We start from the raw sequence: 12,932 nt of genomic DNA, 5'->3' as shown, positions 1-12,932 counted from the left end.
TTCTCAATACTCATTGGGTCTCCAAAAATAGCGCTTGCATCACACTCAGTAAAGAGACTGTAGATACATTTCAGACAGGGTATTTTCTTCCAATAGTGAAGGTTTAAGCAGTCACGCATTATGTCTTTAGTGAATTGAGTTTCTTCCTTTGTCCATATTCGGTACCATAAAGTTAGGGCAGACATGCTGATCAAGTCACTTAAAAGTGGTACATCAATTTCCATATGGGCATAAGCCTTGAAATTAGGGACTGCTAGCACTCTTCATAAAAATGTATTTTCCAATATTTGTAATGGGGAGGTATCAACCATCCCCCAAACGGGTGTACCATAGCATACCCCTGTTATACATTTACTCCCATATATTTTTAAAATCGCTCGCACTGGCTTATTGCCTATTTTTGGTGAAAATCTAAAAATAGCCTCACTTGTTCTTAAAAATTTCAATTTACATAGATTAATATGTGCATTTCATGTGCCTTTACAATTAAAAAGTAGCCCCAGGTAAGAGAAAGTTGATGTCCTTTCAATCAGTACACCATTGACATAGTGGGTTCTAAATTTAACTTTACTTTTTCCACACGTCATGACTAGAGTCTTGGACAAGTTAATCGCTACATTTTTATCAGTCATGAAGTTTGTGAATTTATCAATCAAGAGTTGTAGACCATTTCCAGTCCTTGAAATCAGGACCTGGTCGTCAGCATATAATAAAACTGGTGTTACACATTTACCAACAACAGGGTCATCTGCTTTTAGACTCTGCAATGAAACATCCACTCCATTGATGTACAAAGAAAATAAAAATGGGGCAAGAACACAACCTTGTCTAATACCTCAGGTTACTCTAAAGTGCGTTGTGCATTCCCCGTTCTGTCCGTAACGTTTTCTTTGATGTTAAATGGGCGTAAATTTGTGGCAAGAGACTGATGATATTTTGTGGGGCACCCATCCCTTCCAGCGTTTGCCATAGCATACTGTGGTTTACTAAATCAAATGCACTGGAAAGGTCAACAAAGCAGAGATGAAGTGAGCCCGCTTTTGCCATAGTATATTTCCAAATGAGTAGTTCTCGATTTACGCACTGCTCAACCATACCAATTCCCTTTCTAAAGCCATATTGGGCTTCAGTTAAAATATTTCTGTCCTTAACCCAGCATTTAAATCTGGCTAGCAAACTTCTTCCTATGAGTTTAAATGTAGAGACAAGGAGAGAAATTGGGCGGTAACATTTTGCCCTAGCTCTATTGCCTTTTTTAAAAATCGGAACAATCACGCTTTCGGCCCATGCTGCGGGTAGCACACCGTCTGTAATAGTATTAAAAACTTTAACTAAAATGGAGGACCAAAAGTCAACGTTATATTTAAAAATATCATTAGGGACCCCATCAGGGCCAGCAGCCATCCCACTTGCACTATTTTGAAGGGCAGTTCCAATCTCATCTACAGTAATGGTTTCAATTTTACTACTTTTAATTAAAATTATGTTTCCAACCAGATCCGTTTTGTAGATGCATTTAGGGGTTAAAAATATCTTAGAAATGCAATAACCAGTCTTCTGGAGTGACTACTGTATCAACCCTCGCCGAAGAATTATCCTTAAACAGGGGTTGATCTATAGTTCTCCAAAAGAGAGTGGAATTTTTGGTCTCAGCGCCTGGACCAAGTTGTCCCATGCGATCTCTCTAATTTCTGTTTTCCTAGTCACTTGAACTTGTTTATAACTTTTTCTGAGACTACAAATGTTTGCTCTATCTCTTGGTTTAACTTTCAAGGCTTCCTTCAAATCTCTATTTAGTTTCGAGCATTTTTGGTTAAACTAGTGTGGGCAGTGATCTCTTTTGTTTTTATGATTCTTATTTTTTAATATCAGATTTTTATTGATTTCTACTAAAATATTATTAAAAGCCATAACGGTATCAATATTATTAGACGATCCAACTAAGCAAACTTCAATGTCATGATTTTTGCATGCAGCCAAGTTTTCCATCAAATTGGCATGGTTAACTCCGGTCCATTTTATTGAAATTCCATTTTCTCCTTCTGTTCTAGTATCAACTTCAGTGGCACAGGCCTTTTCAGTAAAAATATAAGCTGGAATTAAACGTTAACAAAATAGGGTGATGCTCACTAAGTAAGCTAGGCAATATGATACAATTGTGTACAAAGGATCTACTATTCCTTGATGTTAAAAAGTGGTCAATGCATGATGAGGACCTAGCCCCCTCATATGTGTTTTCCTCCAGAGCTCCATAATTGACATCCAACTTTGAAACTTCCAGGCCATATTTATACATGACATAATTAAGTGTTTTGCCATAGGGGTTGTGTGTGAAGTGAGTGATGTGTTCCCCTAAGTCATCTATGTGGCCACATTGATCCATATTCGAAGACTTACATAGTGCGATGTTAAAGTCACCACCCCATATCACCATATACTCACTCCCCACCCTCTTCAAGAAAATGTCAAGTTCTTCCTCCATGGCAGTGACTATCCCTAATCTAGTTTTATTAAAAATGTTATTGTAGTAGTTAATTACTACAATATTTTCCTTTCCCTTTACACTAAAGAGTAGGAACTGGAAATACTGTGACTTAGTAAAGGTTTTCTGTAGAGTCAGTGGAGAGGTTACAGATAGAAGCGCAGCTAAACCTCCACTCGCTCTCCCTGCCTTAGATGGAATTGCTTTAGGAAATATAGTTTTAAAACCATTTACATAAAAAGGTTCTACTAGCCAAGTTTCCTGCATTAGAATTAAATTTCGATTCAGTATCATGCTAAGCCATGATGTGTCAGACAGTTTATTTTTCGCCCCTGCAACATTCCATGACAGGATTTGCAGTGATCCACCCAAGCGACTATTTACTAGATCAATATTGATGGGGTAGCTAGGTGGTATAAAATCATTGTAGGTGCAAGGCAGCATGACTTCTGCTAACAAGGTTTTTGTGTTAATAGAAAGAGGAGGAGAATTACATTCTGCAGGCAATATCTCAATACTCAGTGGTTATCTTATCGGTTGATAATCAGCTGTTTGAGCAGTTTTTATATTTAGTCAGTCCACCTCACTACATCTTCTTAGGGGGTCAAATCTATTTGGCATAATTGGAATTTTTTCATTTGTTTTACAATATTGAGCACTTCCATATTTAAAGTGTTGCTCAGTTCTTGGGCTATAAAAGTACCCAAGGGCTGCTGCAATAATGTCAGTATGTTGATGGTGATATTCACTTGACCATCCCTGTTTTCTTTAGACCTCATCTAATAACCAGGCCACAAAATCAGGGTGGCGAAAATTTACAACGCAATCCCCCTCACTAGTCTTATTCATATTTCCCTTCCAACTCACTCTCCTTAGCATAATTATTTCCTGGGTGAGAACCCCAGTATTGCAGCAGGAATTAGTAGCGAACCAATGCACCACACAGTTTTTCAATGATCCCCAGGTTTCTATACAATTTTCAGACAGTTTAGGTAAATCTTTTAGAATAATAACGTAGGGGGTAACCTGGGGAGGCAAATCTAAAAAGACACCATGATAGTTGTTAGGTTGTTGAGAGCCCTCAGTCCTGGTTTTACAAACAGAATATTCTTGTAATTTTTCGATTTCTCCTTTATCAAGAGTACTCAAACCTGATGTACCAGATGTTCCCTCTACACATTTCATGGCATATGTATCCGAGTCGGTTTTCCCTGTTTCAATGTCAGTTCCTTTTATTTTTATCGGAAGGTGGTGGCCTAATGGAGTCTCCGCTTGGTGCAATATTTATGCGTGCTGTGGGTTTTTTTTGTTGCTTTAGGTCTATAATCAGCTCTGTTAATTGGAAGATATCCTTTTGCACTGATTTCATCTCAATCATGATATGCCTTTCAATAGTGTCAATTTTACTGTGAAGTTTCTTAAAAAGGGTTTCAATGCCAAGCATATTAGGTGGTAAATCTCCACGTCCTGACCCTATGCCCCTTCCATCATGCTTTGGGATATTCCCCTTTTTCTGTTTCATTTTCTGAGGGCTAGACTTTAACAGTATGATGTGCTGTTTACTCCTTTTGGCTGGTGGTGAAGCCAGATCATGCACATCTGATGTCGCGGAAATCTCTAGTGGAGTATTTATTACACATGGGCCTGATATCGTTGGGGGATGTAGCTTAGAGATATTGGGTCTGTTACAAAAATTGCTACAATTCCTCTGTACATGGTCTTGTACCCCAGCCCCTGGACTTTCTGGTGCAATACTATTTTCTAGGGCTTCGCTGCGGGAGCCCTGGCCGCTATTTGAGCACCTCCCGGCGCTTTCCACCACGAGGGCGGCGTGCGTGCCACAAGGACTGCAGGGATGTGTAGTTCTGGCCCCCCTCGCTGATGCAAGCCTGTAGTTGGAAGCTGGTGGGGTTTGGAAGGCTCCTCCGCTCCTCCACTGTGCAAGAATCAGTCCGCTTTGGGTCAAAATACAGGTACCAAGATCAAAAGGCTCCAGTGCTGTGGGAGCCCTTGCCGCTATTTGAGCGGCTCCTGGCACTTTCCGCCACATAGGTGGCATGCGCGCCACAAAGGCTGCAGGGATGTGTAGTTGTGTCCCCCCTCGCTATTGCAAGCCTGTAGTTGAAAGCTGGTGGGATTTGGAAGGCTCCTCCGCTGTGCAAGAATCAGTTTCCTTTGGGTCAAAATACAGGTACCAAGATCAAAAGGCTTGAGTAATTAGACAGAATTATCACAGGATGACAATTTCTACATAATATTGAAGACTGTTGCACCAGGTACATGTGCTTCTTTTGCTTCAAAAGATGGGCTATCTGTAAGGTTTTAACTTCAGTATGAATGCTGCAGGTAGTATCATCTTTACAACCTTCAGACCTTGGTGATTTTAAGTGACCCTCTTCCCCGAAACTTCATAGGCTCCGGGGACCCCCTTATTTAAAAGGGAGGGGAGCTACGTGGCCCCCATCCCATGCCACAAAGCTCCTCTCCCTGAGCCTTAGTAGGCCCCAGGGACCCCATCCCCCGGGTCATGTGTTAATTTTAAAAGGAGTCCCCTCTCCCTGAGCCTCATTAGGCCCTGTGGTCCATTCCATAGGGCTGTATACGTTTCGAAAGGGGAAGGGCAGCAGCTCAGCCCCCCCTAAGCCTATTATGGCCCAGGGAAACAATCCCAGGGACCTGCCTTTATTATAGTACAAGGCCCCAAGGCTTCCATAGCCCCAGCCGGATCCCCGGATTGAGTGGGTGGCAGCATTGCTTCTGCCTGGAGGGAGCAGCTATTTATGCTGCTCCCTCCAAGTGGGAGCAATATTATGTTTTGTTTCCCTGCCCACATAGGTGCGGGCAGGAAAGCTGAATACCAATCTGCCCCTAGCTGGTGGGCACATCTTTAAAGCACCCATCAGCTGGGAGAACACTTTGTGTTTGCTCTCGTTCATCAGGAGATTCAAAAATTCTCCCACCAGGTGGGAGCAAAGACCAGCTTCCCTGCCCATGCTAGTGTGGACCATTTCCCCATAAAAATGTTCTGAGCCCTGGGGGATGGTGTCCACTGGGCTGAATACAGCTCAGCAAGGTGGGCCTGTGTGCCCCTCCCCTAAATAATGAGATTGAGCCCCAGGCGTTGGAGGCAAAGGGTCTAATACGACTCGATGAGGAGGGCCATGTGCCCACCTTCCCTTATTAAAAGCATTGGGCCCTGGGTGATAGGGTCCCCAGGGCGAATATGGCTCAGGTGGTGGTTTGAGTGCCCCTTCCATAAAAATGTAAACTGGACCACAGGGGATGTGGCTCCCACAGTCAAAAATGGCTTGGAGAGGGGGGCTGTGTGCCACATTCTCTTAATTAAATATTATGTCCCTGAGTTTCCTTATACATATTTTTTCGATCCTGCAAGAGTCCAATGAGATTTCATCAAAAACTGCAATTTTTTTTCAACTTTGGTCGGGAGTGCCTCTGGGTCTCTCAATGGGGCCTAAGGAAAGCAGGGTATCCCTACCCTGACCTCCTATATCATTTTATTTTTTTAAATTCGGGACTCCTGTAATGGCTGCCAGTACTTTTTTCATGCTGCTGGCAGCCAATCAGAGTGCTTGCTCAAACTGGAGTCTGTATCCCATGGGAGAAAATTGGTCCAAGGTAATAAAATTGGCCCATTGGAGGGCTTGATGACCTGAGTATAATGAACTTACGCATTCAAAATTGATTTGTATTTCATGATTAATGTAATTTTGATTTGAATTTTGAATTCACAAACGTGGCTGCTAAATGTTTACAACTCACTTAAAAATGTATGAAGTGTAAGTTAAATGACATCATATTTGGAAAGACACAAATAATGTATTATGTTTCCTAAGAATTATGTGATAGATTACATAGTCTAAAATGGCTGACAGATTTACTGTGGAAATCCTTGTTTATATATAGCCACAGTCTGTTTTCTATTGCCATGCTGCCTCAACAGTCCAATCCGATAATATTATGATATAAGGTGAAATGAGAGCCTTGACAAACCGACATTGACAAAGCTGAGTGAGGCAAAACGCATTTGTGAGTACTTTTTTGTTGTTGAACTGGTAATTAAAAGCAACATTGAAAAACCCTGTGAGTGCATGGCATTCCTTCATGGAAGTTCAAGCAATTGATGCACGACTCTCCGTTCTCGTGAGCCGTTGCACCCGCTACGCTGAGAGCGCCGGCTTTGGCGGCTTACTTGAGTAAATGTGTATATATATATATATATTACCTACTGGCGGTCGCCAGTAGGTATATATAGTTAGGATTTTTTCTCTATGGGATTTTTGAAAATTCTATGTCTAATAACTTTGGCGTTTGTGGACGGAATTGGCTGATATTTTCAGGAAAATGGAACATTTTGTTTCTGAGCAGCCCCTGCCAATTTGGGGGGGTTTCATCAAGGGGGGGCCGAGAAAAAAGGGGGGTCCCAAAACGCGTTTTTCCCATGTTAATTTCCATAGGGCGGTTGGCCTCACTTTTAGCTCGAACGGCTGAATGGATTTGCACGAAACTTGGCAAAATTGTAGGGACTGTTAGCCCGATGTGCCTTTGCTAGGTCTCAATATATGTGCTCCAGTGGATTTTGAATAATTTAGGTTCAAAAAAAGATATATATCTGGGCGGAGCCTAACCACACATCTGATCTGATTGGCTGTCAGCACTTCATCCAAGAAGTGTTGGCAGCCATCTTGGGACCAATATACATGATAGCACCTCATTAAAAAGCATTGTAGTTAATAGAGGGTTTTAGGACTTTAGTTACATTATAAATCATTTGTTGATGGTACCATACTCGTTTTAGGAATTGTGGTGGGTTCTAAGGTGATTTTACCATGTGAAAAAACCTTCTGCTGTGATATCATGAATATTGTTTGAAAGTAAACTAATATCTCATGATTTTCCCACAGTGGTTTGGAAGGGGATCTATAAGCTAAACTGAAAGCATATTTTCTGTAAATTCACATTATCTTTCTCAGTCATGTGAAAATGAAGTCTGACATTCTCAGTAAAACATGTACATCCAACAAGGACAGAGACTGTCAGTTGATTCCTTTGTGTTCTACTGCAGCCTCCTAGAGTGTTCTAAAGAACAACTAGAGCGCTAACAGTCCTACTTATTACAAAGGTATGGCACACCTGAAGCCATCTTGATTGGAATAAAGTGGTAACTCTTAAAACATTTAATTTAAAAAGAAACAACATGAGGGGGTATATTTTGCCATAGAAAGTATGATTAGTGCTGCAGAATGAAAAATTAGGGCACATTTTGAGTGACTTCTCAAATCCTTTTCTATTTCATTAAAACATTCTGACATGCAGTCTCCCAAAATGGCCACCAGAGACAAAAGAGCCCAAATGTAGCCCAAATATCACCCAGATGTAGCCCAAGTATAGCCCAATGACAGAATGTCCCAGAGTGTTCTAAAGAACAACTAGAGCGCTAACAGTCCTACATATTACAAAGGTATGGCACACCTGAAGCCATCTTGATTGGAATAAAGTGGTAACTCTTAAAGCATTTAATTTAAAAAGAAACAACATGGGGGGTATATGTTGCCATGGAAAGTATGATTAGTTCTGCAGAATGAAAAATTAGGGCACATTTTGAGTGACTTCTCAAATCCTTTTCTATTTCATTAAAACATTCTGACATGCAGTCTCCCAAAATGGCCACCAGAGACAAAAGAGCCCAAATGTAGCCCAAATATCACCCAGATGTAGCCCAAGTATAGCCCAATGACAGAATGTCCCAGAGTGTTCTAAAGAACAACTAGAGCGCTAACAGTCCTACTTATTACAAAGGTATAGCACACCTGGAGCCATCGTGATGGGAATAAAGTGGTAACTCTTAAAACATTTAATTTAAAAAGGAACAAAATGAGGGGGTATATTATGCAATAGAAAGTATTATTAGTGCTGCAGAAAGAAAAATTAGGGCACATTTTGAGTGACTTTTCAAATCCTCTTCTATTTCATTAAAAAATTCTGACATGCAGTCTCCCAAAATGGCCACCAGAGACAAAAGAGCCCAAATGTAGCCCAAATATCACCCAGATGTAGCCCAAGTATAGCCCAATGACAGAATGTCCCAGAGTGTTCTAAAGAACAACTAGAGCGCTAACAGTCCTACTTATTACAAAGGTATGGCACACCTGAAGCCATCTTGATTGGAATAAAGTGGTAACTCTTAAAACATTTAATTTAAAAAGGAACAAAATGAGGGGGTATATTTTGCCATATGAATTATGATTAGTGCTGCAGAAAGAAAAATTAGGGCACATTTTGAGTGACTTCTCAAACCCTCTTCAATTTCATTAAAAAATTCTGACATACAGTCTCCCAAGATGGCCACCAGAGACAAAAGAGCCTAAATGTAGCCCAAATATCACCCAGATGTACCCCAAGTATAGCCCAATGACAGAATGTCCCAGAGTGTTCTAAAGAACAACTAGAGCGCTAACAGTCTTACTTATGACAAAAGTATGGCACACCAGAAGCCATCTTGATTGGAATGAAGTGGTAAGTCTGAAAACACTCAATTTAAAAAGGAACAACATGAGGGGGTTATTTTTGCCATAGAAAGTATGATCAGTGCTTCAGAAAGAAAAATTAGGGATCATTTTGAGTGACTTCTCAAATCCTCTTCTATTTCATTAAAAAAATTCTGACATGCAGACTGAAACATGCACTTTGAATACCAGCAGCAGACGTCCCTGGTGAGCAGTAGCTTTACTACAGTGATCTAATGTGCAACTAGAGTGCTAACATTCAGAATTTATGGCAAATGTGTGACACATCTGAATGCCTTCTTGATGGAACCAAAGTAAACAAGCATTGAAAATGCAATAGATCTCGCCCTCGTTTAAGTTAACGCCATTCTGTTTGTAATGAGGTGGTTTTTTAGCTTTGCTTTTATTAGTGTTTTTTCAACTTTCATGTAAATAACATGCACCTGTATGCATATAAGTATATGTATGCATGCATTTATGTTTGTGATTATATAGATATACAGATGATATATGTTTATATATGTATGTATATATATATATTCACTGAAAAAACCATAGGCTATAGACCATATATAGTTAGGAATTAGCATTTACAAAACCTTGAAAATTCACTGAAAAAACCATAGGTTATAGACCATATATAGTTAGGAATTAGCATTTACAAAACCTTGAAAATTCACTGAAAAAACCATAGGTTATAGACCATATATAGTTAGGAATTCGCATTTACAAAACCTTATTTTACTCACACAAAACCATTGAAATTCCATATATAGTTAGTTGCACTAACTATATATCGCGCACCCGCAATCCACTGCTGATGATGTCACATATTACATCATTCATGACATGGTCAGTGACATCACTGATGACATCACTGATGACATCTCAAATGACATCACTGATGACATCTCAAATGACATCACTGATGACATCTCAAATGACATCACTGATGACATCTCATTTGACATTACTGATCACATCACTGATGATATCATTCATGTGATAATACGATGAACCTCTTCAGACTCTAATATAACCTTAGATACAATCAGTGTAAACAGACACTCACAGACTGTCACTCATCCATGGAGTTACTCACACACCTAGTCAGTCATGCAAAGAATCAATCACACCTCCATTTCCTCAACTATACAGTTATACAAACTTTACTTATTCAAACATATACTAACACATATTTACTCTCTTATACAATCCCTGATACAAGTTCACAATGATCCATACAGCCACTCACACATTCACTGGCTCTTATGCACAGTTATTTATATATGTCAACTCTCACATGTACTGTGTTTTACATATGTACTTACTTTGACATGTAGCACTGAGATATCCATTCACTCACCAATACACTCATGCACACAGTCAACCGCCCATACAGCTGTTTCCACATGCACTTTTGAAACCATACATCTAGTGAATCAACTGCTCACACATCTATGCACAGAGTCATACACCTCCCAGCCACCCACACACACACTCAGTCTCCCATACAAATACGTGGGCAACCAATCAATAACCCATATAGTTACTCATATAGCTACTTATCAACACATGCAACAGTTTACAGAACAACAGACAAAATGATGCACAAATTAAGACAGTTTAGTCACTAACCCATGCACTCAGTGAGACACATTTAATCACTCACTCATACAGTCAGTCATGCACCTACTAAATCCTTCATCCAGACACTTATACATCCACTCATTCTTCAATATGTAAGACATATTTAACTTTACAGAAACATACAGTCACTGGATGTTGTCATCAGTGATGTCATCAGTGATGTCATTTGAGATGTCATCAGTGATGTCATCAGTGATGTCACTGACCATGTCATGAATGATGTAATATGTGACATCATCAGCAGTGGATTGCGGGTGCGCGATATATAGTTAGTGCAACTAACTATATATGGAATTTCAATGGTTTTGTGTGAGTAAAATAAGGTTTTGTAAATGCGAATTCCTAACTATATATGGTCTATAACCTATGGTTTTTTCAGTGAATATATATATATATATATATATATATATATATATATACGTCACACTTCCCTTGGCTAGAAAGGATATCGGGCACACTCCCTTCGATTTTCCACAATTTCGTTTTATTTTTAGTTTGTTAAGGCAATTGAAAGCATTCGATCAACGCGTTTCGATGCTCCTGGCATTTTGCTCACGATCAACTTCCTGCTATTGTTTCACAATATTTAAGGCATTCACTTGGATATTACATCATTTCCTGTGCCTTCATGCTAAGCATTGTGGTTACCGTAGTTTTTTATATAAAAAGATTTAAGTTCACATATGTTATCACATTGTTCATTGGAAAATAATGACACCTTATTTTCAATGTCTTTAACGGATTTCTATTGTGCATCCTTACTGTCTTTTTTATATCTTTTAGTCAGTTTATCATTTATTCATCCTGGATTTTGCATTTAGCACCTTCATTTTGTTCCCTCCAGTGGGATTTGTTATTCAGTGCAAAGCTTTTTTCAATCCCTCCAGTGGGAATCGTTATATGTCCGTTTTTTTGGGTCATGATGGTTTCCACCAGGGTTAACTCGGTTCATTCCATTGTCCATTTTCCAATGTTATTCAATGTTTCTGCTGTTTCCATTAAAATTCGTCTAAGATGTTATTTTTTAAAGATGAATATATAACTCTTCTGATTGGTTAAGGCCGTACGGGCTTAAGGATCTGAAGTTTATTATATGTCATGACTCTTTTTGTCTTAGGGTCTTTTCCCTGTCCCCTCCTCGTATGTGTTTGGGTATTGTCTCAATTCCAAAAAATTTCAATTTCAGCCAGTCTCCATTATGTGCCTGTTCCATATGTTTTGCAACCGCATTCGCTCGGTCTTTATGTGTTGTAGCTCTGGCGTGTTCCATGATGCGTTTCTTTAGTTCACCCTTCATACTACCCACATACAGTAGTGGGCATGGACATAGATAGTAAATTCCGTCTTACAGGTGATTAACTGGCGTATTTGCCACGTTTTGTTGTTTGGCATCTTGACCTCTTCAGTTTGTTTGGCAATTTGGCAGATTTTACATCCATGACATTTGATAAAGCCCGTGGTTTTTAGCCAATCCTTCTTATTATCATTTTTTGTTTTGCAATGACTATGGATGAGATGGTCTTTCAAATTTGGCGCTCGTCTGTTGGTTACCGTTGGGTGTTTTCCCACTATCTTTCCTACTGTCTCGTCCAGATGTAGTATTCGCCAATTTTTCCTCAGAATGTTTACAAATGTTTTGCTGCCCTCAGAAAAGTCTGTGATTAGTCCGATTGGTTCTTGTTCATCTTTGCTTTTGATTTGTTTTTGTAGGCATTCCCCTCTAGGTTTTGCATTTGCCCTCTTCCAGCATTGTTCAATGTTCCCCTGATTGTATTTACGGTCTTTGAATCTCCTTTTTGTTTCCTCACTGTGTTTTTGCCATTCAGTTTCCTCACTGCATATATACGTCTTAGTCGGAGGAATTCCCCGTAGGGGATACTTGAAAATAATGAGCTTTGATGGAAACTTGTTGCTTCCAAGGTGGCATTGGTTGCAGTTCGTTTTCTGTGCAGGGTTGATTGAATTTGGTTGTCCTTGATATATATGTGTGTATCAAGGAAAGTTATCTCCTGATTGCTAATTTCATAGGTTAGGTTTATCCTAGGCATACTTCCATTGATGGTAGTGTGATATTCTTTAAATTCTTCTGGGGATCCATCCCAGATGATTAGCAAATCATCGATAAATCTTATCCAGCACATGATTTTGCTGGTCATGCTGTCATTTTCTGGTGCCCATGCAATTTCTTTTTCCCAATAGCCCATTGTTAAGCATGCATAGTTTGGGCTAAAAGAAAAACCCATAGCGGTTCCATTGTTTTGTCTGTATAGTTCTTC

Source organism: Lissotriton vulgaris, chromosome 8 (genome assembly GCF_964263255.1).
Source record: "Lissotriton vulgaris chromosome 8, aLisVul1.2, whole genome shotgun sequence".
Lineage (NCBI taxonomy): Eukaryota > Metazoa > Chordata > Amphibia > Caudata > Salamandridae > Lissotriton > Lissotriton vulgaris.
Note: the sequence above shows the minus strand (reverse complement) of the source record.